A 7412-nucleotide genomic window follows, 5' to 3' on the forward strand; every position below is an offset into this window, starting at 1 on the left:
CCCGACACCAGGAACTAAATGGGTTAGTTCAGACATCGGAATAACACCATGTCTAAACTTCGGAAAAGGTTAAATCAACGTAAAAAGGATCGTGAGGTGGGCAGATCATGGTATAAAAATTGGTTTAACGTTTCACCCTGGCTAATCACTTTATTGTTTGCCTTAGCAGGACCGCTTATTATGTTGATTCTGGGACTTATATTTGAACCATGCATATTACGCTATATTTTACATGTTATTAAGGAGCGGTTTGACATAGCTAAACTACTCATTCTAACTACGGAGAGCTGAGACAGATTATAAAAGTATACCTACTAATGAAGATGAAGATAACGAAGACTGTTGTGAATGCGATATGCCGCGTGAAAACTATGATTATAATTGTAAGGTATTGTAATTGTAAGGTATTATCTTGTGAGTGTTATGATACATGTTGGGATTGTGGAAAAAGTTTGCCTGCAGTGTCGAAAATGAAAATAGCGTCTAATAAACAATAATAGGATAAAAGAAAAAAAGGGGGGATTGTAAGAAACTATGAATTAGGGTATTGTTTATTAAAATTTATGTTAAGTTCAATGTAAAGGTTAAGCGACAAAAGAAAGGAAAGTACTTATGCGAACAGCTGCAGGACATCACTCATGTGAGATAAGATAACTGCAATTGCCTTCACATACCAGACACCATTTGTGTAAACAGGAGAGATACTGCTCAAGGATGACTACAAGATGTTCTAAGGGACTGACGAAGATAAAATAAACAACTCTAAGTGAGAACAAAGAAGGAAAACTTCTTACTCAGTAACCACCGAAAAACAGAAGAAAAAAACCGACCCCTCACAGCAACTGAAGCATGCGCAGAGCAGTTTTCCTACTTCACAGCCACGGATGTAAAATGTATAAAAAGGACTGTTTAAACTAATCAGTACGGCAGTTGGCGGAGCGCAGACTCCCCTGTCGTCCAGCGCTGTCTTTGCTCTTATTCTACTTGCTACAATTAATAAAATTATAATTGGCTTATGATCCATTGTGGTCTCAATTTATGACACTGCTTTCTTGTAGCTCCCATACTCAGCGGTATACCTTAACCGACAAATATATTCTTTAAATAGGAACTGAGGAGAAAAAGTGTGGTATTGAAGATAGCTCCCACAGGAAAGCAGCTGCAAATGTCACACCGTGCTGGCTGCTAGACTGCATGGGGACCTACTTACTACTGTAGCTGGGGTCTGCCTTCCTGCTTTCTTGTAGCTCCCATACTCAGTGGTATACCTTAACTGACAAATGTATTCTTTCAATGGGAGCTGAGGAGAAAAACTGTGGTATTGAAGATAGCTCCCACAGGAAAGCAGCTGCAAATGTGACACCGTGCTGGCTGATAGACTGCATGGGGACCTACTTACTACTGTAGCTGGGGTCTGCCTTCCTGCTTTCTTGTAGCTCCCATACTCAGTGGTATACCTTAAGAGACAAATGTATTCTTTCAATGGGAGCTGAGAAGAAAAAGTGTGGTATTGAAGATAGCTCCCACAGGAAAGCAGCTGCAAATGTGACACCGTGCTAGCTGCTAGACTGCATGGGGACCTACTTACTACTGTAGCTGGGGTCTGCCTTCCTGCTTTCTTGTAGCTCCCATACTTAGTGGTATACCTTAACCGACAAATGTACTCTATCAATGGGAGCTGAACAGAAAAAGTGTGGTATTGAAGATAGCTCCCACAGGAAAGCAGCTGCAAATGTGACACCGTGCTGGCTGCTAGACTGCATGGGGACCTACTAACTACTGTGGCTGGGGCTTCCTTCCTGCTTTCTTGTAGCTACCATACTCAGTGGTATACCTTAAGAGACAAATATATTCTTTAAAGGGAGCTGAACAGAAAAAGTTTTGTATTGAAGATAGCTCCCACAGGAAAGCAGCTGCAAATGTGACACCGTGCTGGCTGCTAGACTGCATGGGAACCTACTTACTACTGTAGCTGGGGTCTTCCTTCCTGCTTTCTTGTAGCTCCCATACTCAGTGGTATACCTTAACTGACAAATGTATTCTTTCAATGGGAGCTGAGGAGAAAAACTGTGGTATTGAAGATAGCTCCCACAGGAAAGCAGCTGCAAATGTGACACCGTGCTGGCTGATAGACTGCATGGGGACCTACTTACTACTGTAGCTGGGATCTATCTTCCTGCTTTCTTGTAGCTCCCATACTCAGCGGTATACCTTAACCGACAAATATATTCTTTAAATTGGAACTGAGGAGAAAAAGTGTTGTATGGAAGATAGCTCCCACAGGAAAGCAGCTGCAAATGTCACACCGTGCTGGCTGATAGACTGCATGGGGACCTACTTACTACTGTAGCTGGGGTCTGCCTTCCTGCTTTCTTGTAGCTCCCATACTCAGTGGTATACCTTAACCGACAAATGTATTCTTTCAATGGGAGCTGAACAGAAAAAGTGTGGTATTGAAGATAGCTCCCACAGGAAAGCAGCTGCAAATGTGACACCGTGCTGGCTGCTCGACTGCATGGGGACCTACTTATTACCGTAGCTGGTATCTATCTTCCTGCTTCTTTGTAGCTCCCATACTCAGTGGTATACCTTAACTGACAAATGTATTCTTTAAAGGGAGCTGAACAGAAAAAGTGTGGTATTGAAGATAGCTCCCACAGGAAAGCAGCTGCAAATGTGACACCGTGCTGGCTGATAGACTGCATGGGGACCTACTTACTACTGTAGCTGGGGTCTTCCTTCCTGCTTTCTTGTAGCTCCCATACTCAGTGGTATACCTTAACTGACAAATGTATTCTTTCAATGGGAGCTGAGGAGAAAAACTGTGGTATTGAAGATAGCTCCCACAGGAAAGCAGCTGCAAATGTGACACCGTGTTGGCTGCTAGACTGCATGGAGACCTACTTACTACTGTAGCTGGGGTCTGCCTTCCTGCTTTCTTGTAGCTCCCATACTCAGTGGTATACCTTAAGAGACAAATGTATTCTTTCAATGGGAGCTGAGGAGAAAAAGTGTGGTATTGAAGATAGCTCCCACAGGAAAGCAGCTGCAAATGTGACACCGTGCTGGCTGATAGACTGCATGGGGTCCTACTTATTACAGTAGCTGGGATCTATCTTCCTGCTTTCTTGTAGCTCCCATACTCAGTGGTATACCTTAACTGACAAATGTATTCTTTCAATGGGAGCTGAACAGAAAAAGTGTGGTATTGAAGATAGCTCCCACAGGAAAGCAGCTGCAAATGTGACACTGTGCTGGCTGCTAGAATGCATGCGGACCTACTTACTACTGTAGCTGGGGTCTGCCTTCCTGCTTTCTTGTAGCTCCCATACTCAGTGGTATACCTAAGAGACAAATGTATTCTTTCAATGGGAGCTGAGGAGAAAAAGTGTGGTATTGAAGATAGCTCCCACAGGAAAGCAGCTGCAAATGTGACACCGTGCTGGCTGCAAGACTGCATGGGGACCTACTTACTAGTGTAGCTGGGGTCTGCCTTCCTGCTTTCGTGTAGCTCCCAAACTCAGCGGTATACCCTAACTGACAAATGTAGTTTTTTCAATGGCAGCTGAGGAGAAAAACTGTGGTATTGAAGATAGCTCCCACAGGAAAGCAGCTGCAAATGTGACACCGTGCTGGCTGATAGATTGCATGGGGACCTACTTACTACTATAGCTGGGATCTGCCTTCCTGCTTTCTTGTAGCTCCCATACTCAGTGGTATACCTTAACTGACAAATGTATTCTTTCAATGGGAGCTGAACAGAAAAAGTGTGGTATTGAAGATAGCTCCCACAGGAAAGCAGCTGCAAATGTGACACCGTGCTGGCAGATAGACTGCATGGGGACATACTTATTACAGTAGCTGGGATCTATCTTCCTGCTTTCTTGTAGCTCCCATACTCAGCGGTATACCTTAACCGACAAATATATTCTTTAAATGGGAACTGAGGAGAAAACGTGTGGTATTGAAGATAGCTCCCACAGGAAAGCAGCTGCAAATGTGACACCGTGCTGGCTGCTAGACTGCATGGGGACCTACTTACTACAGTAGCTAGGATCTATCTTCCTGCTTTCTTGTAGCTCCCATACTCAGCGGTATACCTTAACCGACAAATATATTCTTTAAATGGGAACTGAGGAGAAAACGTGTGGTATTGAAGATAGCTCCCACAGGAAAGCAGCTGCAAATGTGACACCGTGCTGGCTGCTAGACTTCATGGGGACCTACTAACTACTGTAGCTGGGGTCTTCCTTCCTGCTTTCTTGTAGCTCCCATACTCAGTGGTATACCTTAACTGACAAATATATTCTTTCAATGGGAGCTGAGGAGAAAAACTGTGGTATTGAAGATAGCTCCCACAGGAAAGCAGCTGCAAATGTGACACCGTGCTGGCTGATAGACTGCATGGGGACCTACTTACTACTGTAGCTGTGGTCTGCCTTCCTGCTTTCTTGTAGCTCCCATACTCAGTGGTATACCTTAAGAGACAAATGTATTCTTTCAATGGGAGCTGAACAGAAAAAGTGTGGTATTGAAGATAGCTCCCACAGGAAAGCAGCTGCAAATGTGACACCGTGCTGGCTGATAGACTGCATGGGGACCAACTTACTACTGTAGCTGGTTTCTGCCTTCCTGCTTTCTTGTAGCTCCCATACTCAGCGGTATACCTTAACCGACAAATGTATTCTTCTTAGGGAAGTGAGGAGAAAAAGTGTGGTATTGAAGATAGCTCCCACAGGAAAGCAGCTGCAAATGTCACACCGTGCTGGCTGCTAGACTGCATGGGGACCTACTTATTACAGTACCTGGTATCTATGTTCCTGCTTTTTTGTAGCTCCCATACTCAGTGGTATACCTTAACTGACAAATGTATTCTTTAAAGGGAGTTAAACAGAAAAAGTGTTGTATTGAAGATAGCTCCCACAGGAAAGCAGCTGCAAATGTCACACCGTGCTGGCTGCTAGACTGCATGTGGACCTACTTACTACTGTAGCTGGGGTCTTCCTTCCTGCTTTCTTGTAGCTCCCATACTCAGTGGTATACCTTAACTGACAAATGTATTCTTTCAATGGGAGCTGAGGAGAAAAACTGTGGTATTGAAGATAGCTCCCACAGGAAAGCAGCTGCAAATGTGACACCGTGCTGGCTGCTAGACTGCATGGGGACCTACTTGCTACTGTAGCTGGGGTCTGCCTTCCTGCTTTCTTGTAGCTCCCATACTTAGTGGTATACCTTAACCGACAAATGTACTCTATCAATGGGAGCTGAACAGAAAAAGTGTGGTATTGAAGATAGCTCCCACAGGAAAGCAGCTGCAAATGTGACACCGTGCTGGCTGCTAGATTGCATGGGGACCTACTAACTACTGTAGCTGGGGCTTCCTTCCTGCTTTCTTGTAGCTACCATACTCAGTGGTATACCTTAAGAGACAAATATATTCTTTAAAGGGAGCTGAGGAGAAAAACTGTGGTATTGAAGATAGCTCCCACAGGAAAGCAGCTGCAAATGTCACACCGTGCTGGCTGCTAGACTGCATGGGGACCTACTTACTACTGTAGCTGGGGTCTGCCTTCCTGCTTTCTTGTAGCTCCCATACTCAGTGGTATACCTTAACCAACAAATGTATTCTTTCAATGGGAGCTGAACAGAAAAAGTGTGGTATTGAAGATAGCTCCCACAGGAAAGCAGCTGCAAATGTGACACTGTGCTGGCTGCTAGAATGCATGCGGACCTACTTACTACTGTAGCTGGGGTCTGCCTTCCTGCTTTCTTGTAGCTCCCATACTCAGTGGTATACCTTAACCGACAAATGTATTCTTTCAATGGGAGCTGAACAGAAAAAGTGTGTTATTGAAGATAGCTCCCACAGGAAAGCAGCTGCAAATGTGACACCGTGCTGGCTGCTCGACTGCATGGGGACCTACTTATTACAGTACCTGGTATCTATGTTCCTGCTTTTTTGTAGCTCCCATACTCAGTGGTATACCTTAACTGACAAATGTATTCTTTAAAGGGAGTTGAACAGAAAAAGTGTTGTATTGAAGATAGCTCCCACAGGAAAGCAGCTGCAAATGTCACACCGTGCTGGCTGCTAGACTGCATGTGGACCTACTTACTACTGTAGCTGGGGTCTTCCTTCCTGCTTTCTTGTAGCTCCCATACTCAGTGGTATACCTTAACTGACAAATGTATTCTTTCAATGGGAGCTGAGGAGAAAAACTGTGGTATTGAAGATAGCTCCCACAGGAAAGCAGCTGCAAATGTGACACCGTGCTGGCTGCTAGACTGCATGGGGACCTACTTGCTACTGTAGCTGGGGTCTGCCTTCCTGCTTTCTTGTAGCTCCCATACTTAGTGGTATACCTTAACCGACAAATGTACTCTATCAATGGGAGCTGAACAGAAAAAGTGTGGTATTGAAGATAGCTCCCACAGGAAAGCAGCTGCAAATGTGACACCGTGCTGGCTGCTAGATTGCATGGGGACCTACTAACTACTGTAGCTGGGGCTTCCTTCCTGCTTTCTTGTAGCTACCATACTCAGTGGTATACCTTAAGAGACAAATATATTCTTTAAAGGGAGCTGAGGAGAAAAACTGTGGTATTGAAGATAGCTCCCACAGGAAAGCAGCTGCAAATGTCACACCGTGCTGGCTGCTAGACTGCATGGGGACCTACTTACTACTGTAGCTGGGGTCTGCCTTCCTGCTTTCTTGTAGCTCCCATACTCAGTGGTATACCTTAACCAACAAATGTATTCTTTCAATGGGAGCTGAACAGAAAAAGTGTGGTATTGAAGATAGCTCCCACAGGAAAGCAGCTGCAAATGTGACACTGTGCTGGCTGCTAGAATGCATGCGGACCTACTTACTACTGTAGCTGGGGTCTGCCTTCCTGCTTTCTTGTAGCTCCCATACTCAGTGGTATACCTAAGAGACAAATGTATTCTTTCAATGGGAGCTGAGGAGAAAAAGTGTGGTATTGAAGATAGCTCCCACAGGAAAGCAGCTGCAAATGTGACACCGTGCTGGCTGCAAGACTGCATGGGGACCTACTTACTAGTGTAGCTGGGGTCTGCCTTCCTGCTTTCGTGTAGCTCCCAAACTCAGCGGTATACCCTAACTGACAAATGTAGTTTTTTCAATGGCAGCTGAGGAGAAAAACTGTGGTATTGAAGATAGCTCCCACAGGAAAGCAGCTGCAAATGTGACACCGTGCTGGCTGATAGATTGCATGGGGACCTACTTACTACTATAGCTGGGATCTGCCTTCCTGCTTTCTTGTAGCTCCCATACTCAGTGGTATACCTTAACTGACAAATGTATTCTTTCAATGGGAGCTGAACAGAAAAAGTGTGGTATTGAAGATAGCTCCCACAGGAAAGCAGCTGCAAATGTGACACCGTGCTGGCAG

The sequence above is a fragment of the Colius striatus genome, unplaced genomic scaffold, assembly GCF_028858725.1.
Source record: "Colius striatus isolate bColStr4 unplaced genomic scaffold, bColStr4.1.hap1 scaffold_63, whole genome shotgun sequence".
In the NCBI taxonomy this organism is placed as follows: Eukaryota; Metazoa; Chordata; class Aves; order Coliiformes; family Coliidae; genus Colius; species Colius striatus.